The sequence below is a fragment of the Saimiri boliviensis genome, chromosome Y (genome assembly GCF_048565385.1).
Source record: "Saimiri boliviensis isolate mSaiBol1 chromosome Y, mSaiBol1.pri, whole genome shotgun sequence".
Lineage (NCBI taxonomy): Eukaryota > Metazoa > Chordata > Mammalia > Primates > Cebidae > Saimiri > Saimiri boliviensis.
This window is the reverse complement of record NC_133471.1, coordinates 18170239-18187192: the sequence shown is the minus strand read 5'-3', so window position 1 is coordinate 18187192 and position 16954 is coordinate 18170239.

Below are 16954 nucleotides of genomic sequence, written 5' to 3'. Positions count from 1 at the left end.
CTGTAAAAATTATTACTGAAATAATGATTTTTGTAAGAATAACAATTTAATTAGAATCAGTCTGTAAGCATTAAGATGTTTAGTATCTAATAAGTATAGTATTAGCTTATTTGAGTAGAACTCAAGAAGAATAGAAATTTATGTTTGTTTTATGTTTAATAATTATAGTTCTGAAGGCATAGTTGTTTTATTACACCAAAATATTAAATTGGTCTTATTTAACTATGTTTTATGTAAATTGTGCTAACTTGAAAACATTTATATCAGTTTCTACATTTCTAGGAGTTTGGGAAACATTTATGTATAAATGCTTATTCAAGCTAAGTTAAAATAGAGCATTTTTAGAGGATTTTATAAATGAATTTTGCATTGCTATCTGGAGTTAAGAAAATATCACGTATACGTAACATACATTAATAGGGAAAAAACACAAATAGAGATCCCATAGGTTTCATCCTAAAATTTTAGCCATGAATCAGGCATACGTATTCTCATGGTTAATTTTAGATATCTGGTTGTTTGGATTAAGAGACACATAACTGATAAACCATAGTTTCAATATTTCTACTCATTTGATTACAAGTTCCACACATCAAAACTAATTAACAAAATGGCAATTTCTAGGACTTCTGTAGGAGAGTATGGAAGGTATTTTGAACTTTGTAATACTGTCAACTGAAGAATGATGAGGTTGATAAATTTGGAAAGGAGTGATTTCATTTATTACATTTTTATTTATTTATTTATTTATTTATTTATTTATTTATTTATTTATTTATTTATTTTTGAGAAGGTGTTTCACTCTTGCTGTCCAGACTTTGAGTACAAATGGTGTGATCTTGGCTCACTGCAACCTCCACCTCCTGGGTTCAAGTAGTTCCCCTTCCTCAGCCTCTCAATTATTTGGGATTACAGATGTCTGTCACCAAGCCTGGCTAATTTTTTGTATTTTTAGTAGAGACAGGGTTTCACCATGTTGGCTAGGCTAGTCTCAAACTCCTGAACTCAGGTGATCCACCCACTTTGGCTTCCCAAAATGCTATGATTACAGGTATGAGCACCTGCACCCAGTGAGAGATTTACTTCCTGTAAAGGGTTGCAGCCTGCAGGGTAGTCCTTTTAATAGGCTGGGAAGCATAGACTCCAGCCAGAAGCCAGAAGCAGACACTTCAAGGGAGAGATAAAGAAAACAGAAATTTATGCTGAGTGGCATGGTCAAATGTAAATATTTAATAAGCTCTAGGAGGAATCATGAATATTTATGAAAGGAGAAATGAGTGCAATCGTAGTTGAGTTCCTTACTTCCTCATTGGCCCCATGTACAAAAAATAGCAGTGTTACCATGATGGCAGTGTAAAGGGTAAAGTTTTCAGCCTTCTGACATCAAAAGGTGAAGGAGAGGACATGAAAACTTTCTCTGTGCATCCACTGTTTACTGTCCAGACCCTCTCTGTCATGGGTGGTCTCTTACCAGGCAAGAAAGGAAAGGCAGCTTCAGTCAGATGGTTGATATCAGTGGTGGAGTCTTTTGAAGGGGCTGGTTTCTCTTAAATCCTTTGGTTAGGTGTCTGTTCAGACTTGTGTGCATCTTTAATTGGGCTGCTTTACTTGGTTTTAAGATACTTTTATCTCACACCAGTTAGAATGGCGATCATTAAAAAATCTGGAAACAACAGATGCTGGAGATGATGTGGAGAAATAGGAACACTTTATACTATTGGTGGGAATGTACATTAATTCAACCATTGTGGAAGACAGTGTGGCGATTCCTCGAGGACCTAAAAATAGAAATCCCATTTGACCCAGCAATCCCATTACTGGGTATATATCCAAAGGATTATAAATCATTCTACTACAAGGACACGTGCACACGAATGTTCATTGCAGCACTGTTTACAATAGCAAAGACCTGGAACCAACGCAAATGCCCAATGATGATAGACTGGATAGGGAAAATGTGGTACATATACACCATGGAATATTACGCAGCCATCAAAAATGATGAGTTCACGTCGTTTGTAGGGACATGGATGAACCTGGAAACCATCATTCTCAGCAAACTGACACAAGAGCAGAAAATCAAACACCGTATATTCTCACTCATAGGTGGGTGTTGAACAATGAGAACACATGGACACAGGGAGGGGAGCACTACACACTGGGGTCCATTGGGGGAAAATGGGAGAGTGACGGGGGGTGGGGAGGTGGGAAGAGACAGCATGGGTAGAAATGACAGATACAGGTGAGGGGACGGAAGGCAGCAAACCACACTGCCATGTGTGTACCTATGCAACAATCTTGCATGTTCTTCACATGTACCCCAAAACCTAAAATGCAATTAAAAAAATAAAATAAAATAAAAAAAGATATTTTTATATATTGAATACAAATTCTTAGATCTGTATTTTGCAAATAGTTTCTTTCAATATGTGGCTTGTGTTTTTATTCCCTTAACAAGATCTCTTCTAGATTATACACTTTTTATATTTAAAAAAATCCACCTAATTCTTTCTTTGGTGTGTGTTGACAGTTTGGATTGTTTGTTAAAATTCATTACTGATCCCAAGAGCAGATAGCTTTTATTCTATGTTTTCTTCTGGAAATTGTATAGTTTTGCATTTTTAGTGTAAGGATGATTTTGAGCGATTATTTGCATAAGTTGCAAAGTTTTCATCTACATTCATTTTATTTCCTATGATTTCCAATGAATTGTTTCTTCACTTATTTTGGGAAAGACACATGATAGTGGGCTCTCTTAGAGTCAATAGATAGCTAGACATGAACATGATGCTAAGTAATAAAGAGAAAACTGCAGTAGATGTCAGAGCAAAGGATATTGCTAGGGATAGAGAAGATTCTTTCTTTTCTTTCCTTTTTTTTTTTTTTTTTTTTTTTTTTTTTTTTTTTTTTTTTTTTTTTTTTGAGATGGAACTCACTCTGTCACCCAGGCTGGAGTGCAGTAGCACGATCTCGGCTCATAGCAACTTCCACCTCCCTGTTTCAAGAGATTCTTCTGCCTCAGCTTCCCAAGTAGCTGGGACTATAAGCATACACCACCACACCTGGCTAAATTTTTGTGTGTGTGTTTTTAGTAGAGACGTGTTTAATCATATTGGCCAGGCTGGTTTGAACACCTGACCTCATGATTTGCCCACCTCGGCCTCCCAAAATGCTGGGATTACAGGTGTGAGCCACTGTGCCAGGTGAGAAGATTGTTTCATAATGATAAATGAGTAAATTCATCAGGTGTCAGGGTTTTTAGGGTTTAAAGTTGGGGATTAGGATTCACAGTTGAGAATCTAGGAGTTAAATTTTGGGCTTCCTCTGGAGTCTACATGGTGTCAGAAGAAAAAGAAATGAAATACTTCAGGCTTGGTGGTACTTCAGATTCTGACCTTCAGTCTGCCTGTTAACACACATTTTTAGTCTTCAAATCAGCTGCTCCATACATTCTAGGATTTGTAATTGTGGGAGAGACAAGATGCTTTCTCCATCTTGCCAAGTTCTGAGTTCAGGTTAGGGTTCGAGTTAAGCTTGAGCATCTGTTTTAGAATTAGTGCCAATGTCAGGGATTGGGTTGGGATTATTGTTGGGGTTTGGATTCATGCTCAGATTGAAGGTTTTTGTTTCTTTGTTTGTTTGTTTTTAGATAGAGTCTTGCTCTGTTGCCCAGGCTGGAGTGCAGTGGCATGTTCTTGGCTCACCACAACCTCCACCTCCCAGATTCAAGCACTTCTTCTGTCTCAACCTCACGCACCACCATGCCCAGCTAATTTTTGTAATTTTAGTGGAGACGGAGTTTCACCATCTTGGCCAGGCTGGCCTTGAACCCCTGACCTCAAGTGATCCACCCACCTTGACCTTCCAAAGTACTGAGATTATAGGCATGAGCCACCACACCCAGCCAGATTAAAGGTTTTGAATTGGAATCAAGTTCAAATTTAGGATTGAAGTCATAGTCAGGGTATAGGTTAGGTTTAGGATTGGTTGGGTTACAGACATGGGCTCAGGTTTAGGGGTTCTGGTAAGATTCTAGCTCAGGTTTGAGTTTAGGCCTGGAGTGTAGGGATTCCATTTCAGATTAAGACTCTAGCTCAGTTTTATGGCTTAAGAATTTGGGTTTAAGTCTAGGTTAGATTTTGAGTTTGGAATTAAGGTTTATATTTATGGTTAGAGTTTATGGTAAAGGTTTGGGTTAGGGTTAGTGTGGATGTTGAGACTGAGTTTTGGGCTTAATTTGAAATGTGGTTTGGGCTTAGGCTTGTACTCTGACTTGAGTTTGATTTTAGGGTTGTTGGATGCACACTTGCATTCTGGTTCAGGTTCAGAGTTTGGATTTGTATTTGGGTTTAGGATTTGGGGTTGGGTGAAGGGACATGATTGAAATGAGGTTTGGTTCTGGGCTAGAGCTGAGGCTGGGATTTCAGGTTGGGGTTTGGTTCAGTTTGAGGTCTGCGTTGAAGCTTGGGCTCTGAATCCAGTTCATGATGGGGCTCTGACCAGAGCTCAGTTTGGGCTAGAGCTTGGGGTCTGACTGAGATTGAGGTTAGGGCAGAGGCTTAGGATGGAGCTAGGTGCAGGATAGTTCTCCAGATATCCTTGGACCATCCCAATTCTCCTCTTTTCTGGTAATTCTCAAGAATAATTGTAAAATGTCTGGGAATGCAGCACCCTGAGATAAGAAGAACCAATTGGAACAACCCAGGCTCCATTCCAGTGCCCCTCACCCAGAACAGGATATCATACAACGCTTTAAACAAGTAGTTCCTGTACTCCCCAGGGTATAAACTCCAGAGCAGACAGCTTTCCAGGATCCTTCAGTTGCAGTGCAAGTGAGGCATACACAGGAAGTACTCCATCTATCTGTCATGAGCAGCTTTCCTGAGCCTTGGGGGACTGGCTCACAGTAAATCCTAGGCTTCTGTTTTCCCTTGCTGCCTATTTATAATTAATAAATTTGCTTCATATAACTTGTGTCACCAGACCCAGTCAAGCTGGTAAGCAGTGCACAGTGAATCTGCTTTATACTAGCTTATGGCATGGGCTGAAAATGGTAATAGGATTGGGATTAGCTGGGTTTGGATTCTAGTTCAGGTTCAGATTTGGATTTAGGGTTTTCATGTTCAGGTTCAGGCTCTGACTTGCTTTTGGATTTTAGTGGTTTGAGTTCAATGTTCAGTTCTGAATGCAGATTTACAATTTAGGGTTTGGGTTCAGGATTATGATTAAGGTTTGAAGTCAGTGCTGGAGTGATTCACATTTGGGCGTTAGCTCTCACTCAGGTAAGTTTTAAGTGTTATGCCTGTGGTTTCACTGTCATTCAGTATCAGAGTTCAAGTGCAAATTTGATTGGAGTTTGGTTTCAGATTACAGTTAGTGTAAGGGTTGAGTTCAGGGTTTAAGTTGTGGTTTCAGTTTCAGTTTAGATTGGATTTACAGTTTGGGCATGGGCTTGGATTCAGACTCTGGCAATAGTTTTATGTTTAGGGATATAGGCTTGGGTATGAATTCAGGTTAGAGTCTCTATTTGGCTCCAGGTCAGACTCAGCATGGGTCAGGTATTGGGTATATGATTGGAATAGAGCTCCAGGTTTAGGTGTGGTCCTGTTTGGATGCAGGGGTTCACTTGGGTTCAAGTTTGGATCTAGGGATCTGGGCTGAGAACAATGTTGGTTCTAATTTATGGTTATGTCTGGGCTTAGAATGTGGTTCAGCTTAGAGTTTTGGGCTTAGGTTTGGGCTAGTGCTCTGCTTAGACTGAAGTTGGTGCCATGGATGGGGATGGGGTTTGGGCTTGTGTTGAGGCTGGGTTTGAGTTTGGAACCATGGAAAAGGTTGAAGTTGAGGTTAGCATTGGGATCAGGATTTGGGTAAAGGATCAGGTCCAGGTTTGGAATAAAGTCAGGATATGATTCCTCAGCCTGGGTCTAGTCTCAGTCCTGATTTCAGGGTTTGGGTTTTGAATTCAGGTTAGTGGTCAGCTGCAGTGTTCTAGTTATGTTTGCAGTTTGAGTTTAGGGTTAGAATACCAGTTTGAGTTTGGGTTCATGTTTAGGCCTTTTGGGGGCCTTTTGAGATCAGGGTGTAGCTCATGAATAGGGTTTAGGTTTTGGTTTGGTTTCAGGATTCAGTCTTGGACTGGAGTGTAGGTAGGTTCCAGTTAGGTTCAGGATTTAGGAGTTCAATTTTAGTTTCAGGTTCAGAGTTTGGATTGCAGTTCACATTCATGCCCAGACTTGGTCTCTGACTCCATTTCAATATTATGGCTAAGGGCTTTGGATTAGGATTTTGATTGGGGTTCAGGTTTTGTCTTTAAGTTTGAGTTAGGCTTTGATGTTTAGAGTTTGAGCAAGTTATGCTTTAATTTCCGAGTTTGGATTTAGGTCATATTTCATGTTTAGGACTTTAGTTTGGTGTAGTTGTGGTTGGGAACAGGGTTTGGAACACAGGCAGGTTTGGTCCTAGGTTGAAGTCAGCATTGTGGTTGGGATTCAGGTTGTTGTTTGGTTCAGAATGGGTTCTGGGATTTGGCTTTGGCTCAAGCTCAGGCTTATCTCTAGCTTGGAGGCTGAAGCTCTGACTGGTACTGGGGCTGGTTGATGTCAAGTGTGGATGTGGGTTGTGAGGGTTAGGTTTGGGCTTGGGGTCAGGATTTGAATTGTGTTTGTCATGATGCTCAGGCTTAAGTTCTGATTTGGCTTGGTTTTAGGGTTTAGGGATTCCAGCTTGGGTTCAGGCTTTAGAAATTTGAGTTCAGGTCTAGTTCAGGTTTGTGTTTATGGGTTTAGATTGGATGTTGAGGTTGGAGTTTATGATTTTAATAATTTAGGGTTGGCTACGTGGTAGGGTTAAAACAGTTGGGGACAGAGTTTGAGTCAGGATCGATTTAGGAATTGGGGTAAGTGTTTGGACTCAGTCCTCAGGCTAGGGCTTGGCATGGGCTGGAGCTGGGGCTGGGACTTGGCCTGTTCTGTGAATAGACTGGGGCTAAGGCTTAGCCTGGATTGGGGATAGGGTTCAGGCTGTGAGTAGGGTCTTGTTTCTGATTGTGGCTGGATTAGGGTTGTGGTTGAGGGCAAAGTTTGGGGTTGGAATTCCAGCAGGAGTATTGATCAGGATTCAGCTCAAGCTGTGATTCAGGCTTGGTTTTGGCATTTAAGTGTATGAGTTCTTGTTCAAGTTTAGAGTTTGGGTCCTGGTTCATGTTTAGGATTAAGTTTTAGGGTTAAAGTTCAGGTTCAGATTCTGGTTGAGAGTTTGCCTTTGGGTTTGAGTTGGCTTTATAGTTTAAGGTTCATGTTGGGTGGTTTTTGCTGTAATGTCTAGGTTCATGCTCAGGTTTATGCCAGGGCTGAGGCTAGGGCTTGGCTTGGGTTCAGTTAGGGTTAGGATTTGGGTGCTGGTTTTGACTGAAAGTCGGCTAGAATTGAGTTGGAGCTGCTTTGGATTGTTGTGATTATGTCCTGGAACCCCAAATTCAAACTCATGTACCCAATGCACAGCTGAGGCCAAACACTGGGACACCAGTTCTTGGAGACAGAGAAAGATTTATTAGATTTTGCCAAAGCAAGAAGACGAGAGAGCAAGAGCTGTCAAATCTGCCTTAACAAAAAGATGCAACAAGGAGTTTTTATGCAGTTAGGGAATAAGGGAGCGGGTGTTTCAGAAAACTGAAGGGGGAAGTCTATGTTTCTTCAATCTTGGGTAACACCTTGAACAACCAGACTTCTGGGTGTCAGCCGCTGGTCCCAATGTCCTTGTAAACATCCATTCCATCTGCCAATTTTGCGTGTGTGTGTGTGTGTGTGTGTGTGTGTGTGTGTATGTGTGTGTGTGGCCCTGAAGTTATCTCCTCCTGCTTGACAAAGAAGTAATGTTGTACTGGATCGAGGATAGAGAGTCAACACCAAGACAAAAGTATGCCAAATTGCAGGGTTTATTGTTGCTGGCGGCCACGGAGGATCGCATCTCTCCAGCCCGTCGCCAGGGAAAAGGAGGGTGCCAATACTTTTATACCCGAAGAGTCACCTTGGGAGTGGGGGTGAGAGTGTCAGGCAGGGGATAGAGGTGAAGGTATTCAGACCTTTTGAGGGTCAGGGGATTCCATAAATCATTTCCCGGGCAGGGAGGAGGGTGTGGGTCTCTGGACATTCTGAGGGCTAGAAGACTTGTTGTCACGTCGATTGTTACCTAAGTGGCTTACAGAAGTCAAGACAAGCATTAGTTTGGACATTGTCTGAGTTAAGATAGAAATAACATCTTAGTCTCTTATTACAAGCTGCAGGAGCCAGGATGGAATTAGATGGGGATGCTTATTCTGGTTATTACCTGTAAGCAAAGACTAGCAACCTTGGCAGTTACTGACAAGAGGCTTTACCTTTTGCATTTTGCAAAGTAAACTAGCAGTTGTATTTACAGAGGCCAAGGCCCGCAGTTATTGTGAGGAGAATAGGGCAGCCTTTACAACTTATTTTGAAAACAGCTTTTTCCTTTATGAAATGGCATTACTCAGGTTCTAACTTTAGGCTAGCTATGCTGCAGTAATATGTCAGCAGTTTATAATTAGAATGTGGAAACAAGAAATAATGGGCAAAAAAGTGAATAGTTAACATCTGTAAGCAGTAGTCTGATCAGAATTTTCATTATTTCAATCACTAGAATGCTGGGATGCTGAAATCTCAAGGGGACTGATTACAGTTGCATTAGGGTGGCATGAGGTCAAAGTTGGGAAGAGCATTGGCCTTGATATGGACTGGTGTTCTGGTTCAGGTTTGGGCTCTGACTTTGGCTTGGTTTTAGGGTTCAAATGTTCAGATCCAGTTCTGACTTATATTCACTGTTTGACTTTTAATTGGGATTTGGAATTAGAGTTAGTATTAGGATGGACTTGGGGTTTGGCTTGTTTGTTAAGTTGAGGTTGGAATTGGGAATCTAGGGCTTGTTTTAGGGTTTAGGGGTTCAAGTACATTTTCTGGTTCACATGTAAGTGTAGTGTTCTGGGATTTTGATGGGGTTCACGTTTGGGTTTGATTGGGGCTCATGGCTGGGCTTGGACTTCGTCTCTCACTTATACTCAGTTTCAATGCAGAGGGGAGTTAGTGTGCTTGTTCAGGTTTAGTGTTTCAGATGCCAGAGCCAGGATCACAGTGGTAGGGGGCAGATTTAGCTCAGAGTAGGGCAGACGTCAGAGCACAGGGGGCAGGGGTCCTGAGTTTAAAGGCTGGTGCTGCCCTGGAGTTACACGAAAGAGCCTGGACCCATATGGCAAAGTTGTGGAAACAAAAGGCTGAGCCACAGGAGCATAGGCAAAGGCCTGAGCTTCAGGCTCAGAGCGAGGAGTTTCATCCTTAGATGGAGGAGCAGTGGGTGAAGCTGAGAGCAAAAGAAGGAGCCATTCCTGCAGAGGGCAGAGCCACAGGCCCAGATGTCATTTTTATGGCTAAGGGCTTGATTTTGGGTTATTTTGGCATTCGTGTTTGTGGTTAAGATTAGGGGTACAGTAATGATTGTCACTAGAGTTAGGACTGGGTTTGGGTTTGAATTTGGGGCGTGGTATGGTTCAGATGACTGGGTTTGGGTCCTGACCTAAGCTTGGTTTTAAAGTCTAGGAGTTTGTACTAGAGTTTTATTCAGCTTCAATGTTTGGCTTCAGGTTTAACTTGGGTTTAGAGCTTATGTTTTGGGTCAGGTTACATTTGTTTTAAAGTTTGAGTTTGTGTTCAATTCTGCTTAAGGATTTTGGATTTGTATAGGGGTCAAGGGTCAGGTCACAATGTGTTTGGAATTCAGAGTTTGGGATCAAGGTTTATGGTAAGGGTTAGGGTTGGAATTGAAGTTGGAGTTTCATTCAGATTTGGATTACAGTTTATGTCCTAGCCTGTGCATAGGCTCTGACTGAAGCTTGACTTCTGAGTTTAGGGGTTTGAATTGGTGTTTTGGTTCATTTTCATAGTTCACCTTCTGGTTCAAGTTCAAGGTTGGTATTGGTGTTATGCTTGGGATCAGTTTTGGTGTCAGTGTCTGATTGGAATCTGGTTGGGGTTTGGGATTAGACTCTGACTTGGGCTGGGTTTTTAGGGTATAGGACATTGGCCTCAATTGGCTTAGGACTAGGGTTCAGATGTGGATAGGATTTCAGGTTGTGTATTCAGGTCAAGGTTATGATTGAGAAATAGGTCACATGAAGAGTTTAGGATTGTGGTTGGGACTTGGGCTTAGGCTCAGGATAGGTTTTAGAGGTTACAGTTGGATCCTAGTTTACATTTGGATTAAGTGTCAAGATTTCTGGATTTGGGTTCAGGTATGGGGATGGTTTTTTAACAGTGAAACAGCAAAAAAAAAAAAAAAAAAAAAAAAAAGGAAAGAAAAGAAAGAAAAGAAAAAAGAAAGAAACTAATATAACTAATCTTATTTTTGTTTAAGGGGCCTTTACACATTCCAGCCCATAGGCTAGGATAATTTTAGAGCACTGAGATAATATGGAAAAACAGCAATCATGTAGCTTTTAAAATGATCTCTGGAATTAAAGAAAACACATGTAAACAACTAACTGTTTTGTTAAAGATATATAGGAGCATTTTGACTTGACCAAAGACTAAGAGTTTTCCAAACTCCTTGGGCCCTCACTGGCACCCAGATATCTGAAGTTGTTGGTCCCTTCTGGATCCCAATTCTTTCCTCTACCCCTTGTCTTTAACATAAAAGGAACCTAAATTTTGTGTTGGCTTGAGATGGTACTTTAGGATGCTAGCATGTCATCTTCTAGGTTTGCTGGCTTTCTTAATAAACCCGCTTTTCCTCTCACCAACTCCTATATCTTGAGTTTTGTCTCAAGTAGCAAGCAGCTGAACCTGGGGTCAGTTACAATTTCAGGGTACAGGCTAAAATTCTGGTTTAGAACTTATGGTAGGTGTTACGGTAGGCATCCTTTGCTGCCCCCAACAGCCTGTAGGGGGCACACAAAACCCCAAAGGATTATAAATCGTTCTACTATAAGGACACATGCACACAAATGTTCATTGCAGCACAGTTTGCAATAGCATAGACCTGGAACCAATCCAAATGCCCATTGATGATATACTGGACAGGGAAAATGTGGGACATATACATCATGGAATATTATGCAGCCATCAAAAATGATGAGTTCGTGCCCTTTGTATGGACATGGATGAACCTGGAAGCCATCATTCTCAGCAAACTGACACAAGAGCAGAAAATCAAACACCATATGTTCTCACTCATAGGTGGGTGTTGAACAATGAGAACACATGGACACAGGGAGGGGAACACTACACACTGGGGTCTGTTGGGGAGAAATAGGGAAGGGACGGTGGGGGGCGGGGAGTTGGGGAGAGATGGCATGGGCAGAAATGCCAGATATAAGTAATGGGGAGGAAGGCAGCAAATCACATTGCCATGTGTGTATCTATGCAACAATCTTGCGTGTTCTTCACATGTACTCCAAAACCTAAAATGCAATTAAAAAAAAAAAAAAAAACTCACCTTTTTGGACCTTCCGCCCATGTTCCTCACACAGATATCTGGCACCCCCACAGTGAGGATTAAGCTTTGTTCTCCTCAGGTTTCATCCAGGAGGTGCCACTATGGCTACAGGACACCTGGCGACCATGCCCAGGTAGAACCCAAATCTTCTTCTCAGGACGCACCTGGGAGACCCCTCTGTGGCTAAGGAACACCTGGAGGCCATGCTGGTGCAGCTTCAGGACAACAGAAGGTAAGGAAAAACTTTCTGTAGATGCCCTGAGTGTAGAGGAGGGAGCATTGCCATATGTTTTACTTTCTTATGTTGTTAAGGATCCTTGGGGTGTCATTTTTCTGGCAGGAAACCTCTCTGGGTATTGGCACCTTTTCCTGAGTTTGCTCTGGCCCGCTGAATTTGTTCTGTCCACTTGGCCTGGTAGGCTGCACTTGGCTTATGCTATGGGCCTGGAGCTCATGCCTGCCAAGGTCAAGTCAGGCATGAAATGGTGAGGGCTGGGTGAGTAAGTGTAGGGTCTGGTCACTGCACAGTCAGACACACCAGCTGCTGCAGTGGGACAGGCAGCTCCAGGTGCCGGCATGGGTGCTGGCTCTCTGCAAGGCTGTGGCTGGACCAGGTACACCACAGGCAGCTTCCACAGCTGGCACCAGGGAATACGGTGGCACCCAGAAGCTTGGAAGTGACAGGAACTGCAAGGCCCCAAAGAAGAATTCATAGCCTTGGCTGGGGTAGCTCCCAGGTTGGTGCTCCCCAAAGGACTGCAGCTCTTCTCTCCTTCTCTTCACTCACAATGTGGCAAGCAAGGGGCATGTCTCAGCCCTGTTTGTGTTATAGGTCTTTTATCCTTGCCACTGGTGGATTCCAAGTTCTTGTTCTGCAATCAGGAAAAACCAAGTATACAGACAAGAGGGTAAGCAAGACAAAGAGAAGTTTTCATGAGCGATAGAACAGCTCAGAGGAGACCCACAGCAGGTAACTCCTTCCCACCGCTAGGGGGTCTTGAAGAGTGTTAAGCTCCTGGCTGAGAGGGTAGCTCCTCTCTACAGCTGGTCATCCCATTGTCTGCTCTGCTCTGGCTGAGCCTGGGACTTTTATTGGCCTCAGAAGTGTGGAAGTGCATGCCAGTTGGTCTGTGTGTGGCCACGAGCAGGCCTGGAATGGGCACCACAAGTTCCCAGCATAACTGGCAGCCCAGCCTACAGCCTTCAGGCCCTCTCTGGCCTGAAGGTGGGGCCTCACCAGTGACCCATTCCCTTCTGCCCAGGAGCCTTTCTGACTCCTGCTGCCATCCATGGCACCCTGCTTATGGTAAGGGTTACCTACAGGCCAGCACCAAGCCACCCTCAGCCCACCCCTCAGCCTCTCCCCAGCACTTGTCTGTGCCCAAAGTGCAGATGGAGCCAAGGTGGCAGGGGGCTGGCATGTAAGCTCTGCCCCTAGCATATGCACACCTAGGCAGGCTGTGATAGCATCTGGGCTCAGCCCCAAACCCCCATCAGATTACAGCAGGTGGTGAGAGCCAGAAGCCAGGTAGTGGGACCAGACACCCCCAAGCATCTGTGGGGAGGCAGGACACGCCCCCCGCCCCCAGGCTCCTGAGGATGCAGAATGCAGAGATGACCAGGTCCTGTGCTTGGAGGGTCTGGCTCCCACTCACTCCATGGAGTATACAGGCAGTCCCAGCTGCACCACTTTGCAGCTTTGGGTGGGGGCTACAGGTCCTCGCTGGGCCCCTCTTTGCCTGCCCCTTCATGCCCAACACTGCTGCTCCCCTGACAGCAGGCAGCTCAGCCCAGCCCCATCGTGGCAGCTCCCAGGACAGTGGGCTTCAGGGGTTCTCTAGCTTGTCCCTGACTCCTGCTGGCTCCATGGAGTACAGCACTGCCCCAGGCCCAGCTCTGCCTCCTCCCTGCACCCTCTCCACAGTGGTGTTGGGCGAGAGCCCCAACACAGGGCTAGGATCTGGAGCAGCAGTCTCTGGGCCTGGAAGAAGGTCCCACCCAGACACAAGAGGTTGGGGGCAGCACGTTTGGCTGCCTCTGGGACTCAGGGCTTAGGGGACACAGGGTACAGCCTGATGCTGCCATCAATGTTATGTTTATTTTATTTTACAAAAGTGTCCCTTCATTGAGGGTTTGATATTCATCATCACAGCAAGCCCAAGTGTGCTTTTCCCGATTTGGATTTGCTTCTGGGGTAAATCTTGGTACAGAGAAAAGGGAAACCCTGAGAGCAACACAGGTAGTCCCCTCAGGGTTCCCAGGACACACACTCTACAGACTTGCTTTTATTTGTGTTTCATTGGCTGATTCTTACAGTATTAAACTGCTTGAAAATATTGAAGAGTAGGTGTCTTAAAACTCACAACATTATTTTAAGTATAAATAGTATACTTATGTCTGTGAAAAGAATTTTAGGCAAAAAAAATTTAAACACAGTTTATTTGTACAAAAGAATGATTCATGAATTGAGAAGCACCGAAACAGAAAATGTGTTTTGGGCTCCACACTTGCAGAGTGAGCAGAGCTTTTAGAGGTAGAAGCTAAGTGAAGAAATGGCCTGATTGGCTCCAGCTAGATGACTGCCTGATTTGGAGAATGGTTCCGTGCGTATCCCTAGCCATATACCCAACCGACTGCTGGGCTCTTTGTGATTGACTTCAGTTGGTTTGTTAATTTTTAAAAAGTGAGTTACTAGAAATGCATCCAGGTTAAGTTTATGTTTGCTTAGGGAAGACCTTAGTGTAATGACCTCCTTCTTATTTGCTTTAACATGTCAAAATCATAATTCATTTTCATTTTACTTTCCTGGCATTAATAGAAGTAAACCCACAACATTTTTGTTGTCATTCACAAAGCCAGTTTAATTGGCAGCATATTTGTAATGTTACATAAAAGAACGTGTGTCTTACAATCACTGGTAGGAGGAGGGGCTGCTTTCTGAGAAATGTGTCATTAAGTGCTTTTATCATTGTGTAAACATTATGAAGTGTACTTGCACAAACCCGGATGGTATAGATTACACCTAGCCACAACTAGGCTATGTAGTATAGCTTGTTGCTCCTAGGGTACAAACCTGTGTAGCATGGTACTGTACCAAATAATATATGTCATTTTTACTACAATGGGGAGTATTCATGTATCTATTTAAACATATAAAATAATGCTTTGAGCCGTGAGATTATGACATGACGGCTAGGCAGAAATTTTTAAGCTCCATAAAATCTCATAGGACCACCACCTATGTATGTGGTGTGTGACCGTAACATCAGAATTAATTAAAAAGATCAGCTCACATTAAGCTGTGAACTCAGATGGTCCTCGGGTCTTTTCCATTGGGAGATCTTTAAGCACTGTTCCAAGTTGTTCTATGCTAATATTCATAGTTTCCTTATTTTAGAGTCCATTTTGTTAATGTGTATTTTTACTAGGAAATCACCTGTTTCTTCTAGGTTTCCAGTTTAATACAGTTGGTTTCTTATTTGACCATTGATTTCTCTTCTCTTGCTAGTTTTATACAGAATTCTTGATTCTATATACTTTTGCACTCTCTTTTTATGAGCAACAATTTTTAAAAATATATATTTTTAGCTTTTCTTAATGGAAGAATTGTCCTGTTTGATAATTTCTCATGACCCAATGATGATCTTAAATAATTGTTTATTAGCTTCAGCTTAATAGGCTATGTTTTTCAGGACCCAACTCTTAAGAAACAAAATTACAACACATCTAGGTTTGCAGATCTTAATTGGCTTTTTTTTTTTTTTTTTTTTTTTTTTTTTTAGATTCTAGAATCAGGCAGCAGTCTGGAACAAAAATGGTACAGAATGCTCTGCCACATGATATGTGTAGGTTATGTTTATAACTATAGAAAGAAAGTGACATAGAGAAAACAGAAGTGGAATACAGAGACAGCTCCATTGGTTACATCGTGGATTTGCCTTTATGGAACCTAGTTTGAACGGCTGGCAGCCTAACATTGGCTGACGCTTGGCGGCTGTGATTGGTTGGACCTCAGCTATTTGTTAAAAAGACAGATTTCTAAGTCAGATTCTCCGTTTGTTTATATGCTAAGTTAGGTTGTAGTTCTTTACAAAAACTCTTCGGGAGGCTTCATAAGCCCAAATTTAATTTAACAAATCCCCACTTTTGGTCAGCCTTTCAATTTTGAGAAACTGACCAAAACTTTGGGCGTTGACACCATGAGTCTACTCTCTGTCATCATTGTAAATGAATTTACTTGGTCTCAGTATAAAGTTCAGAAGTCCTTATTTAGTCTCAGTTCTCACTGTGCAATAGCAGAATAGTGAGTTTTGTAAGATGGGAAGAAGGAAACAGAACAATGGAAAATAACAGCTGATTGGTTATGTAAACCAAAAACAAAATTCGAAGGCCCCCAACCACCTTCTCTCAGCCAAGAGGATTCCAGAGTTAACCTGAAAATGTAGTTCAGGCCATTATAAAAGAGGGGGCTGGACATGCATCATTATATTCCTCCATCATTAACATCAACACAGACCTAAGTCTGATAAGAAACATTTATAATCTTTCTTTCTATGAAGCCTGCTACTTCAGGGCTTCATTTGTATAATAAAACCTACATCTCCACAACCCTTTATCCTCCCAGACATTCCTTTCTACAGATGATAACTCTTTAACTAATTGCCAATCCCAAAATTTTTAAATCTACCTATGACCTGGAAGCCCCCACCCCATTGAGTTTTTCCACCTTTCCAGATCAAACCAGCATAAATCTTACATGTATTGATTGATGTATTATGTCTCCCTAAAACGTATAAAGCAAGCTGTACCCTGACCAACTTCAGCAAATGTTATCAGGACCTCCTGAGGCTGTGTCATGGTTGTGTCCTTAACCTTATCAAAATAAACTTTCTAATTTGACTGAGACCGGTCTCAGATATTTTGGGTTCACAGTTAATAGCTGGTTATTTCAGGTTACTTTTTGCGTAAGGGTTGAAGCAGAGGGGACTTCCTTGTGCTAATTCAGGTAGACTAGAATGCCATCTTTTTCAGGAAAAAGTGACTTGTTTGGAAATTTATCTGCTTCCTTAAAGCTTCAGTTTGGTTGCATGGCATTTAGCATCACTGACTCCATTCTGGTTTGGCCTGCTCTGTTTTGGCCTACTGCAGGAGCCCAGTCAAAACAGTGGCCTGCCATAATTTGTTTAATAATTCTCCCCTTTTGGTCAGGTTCTCACTTAGGTGAGAATGTGGCCAAAACACTGGACATTAGTAGTATTCTCAGTTACCATCATTTTGGTTTCTGGTCTCAACACGTCATTTCAGTAAAGTCATTAAAACTTTCTTCGATTATTCTTACCAGCGGCAGCTATCCAAGTTACTCGGAGTTACCAACAGTGAATTCATATGTATCTGCAGCAACTTCAGTTCTTGCCTCCTCAGGAGAAAGAATTCCACTAAGGGACATAAGGTG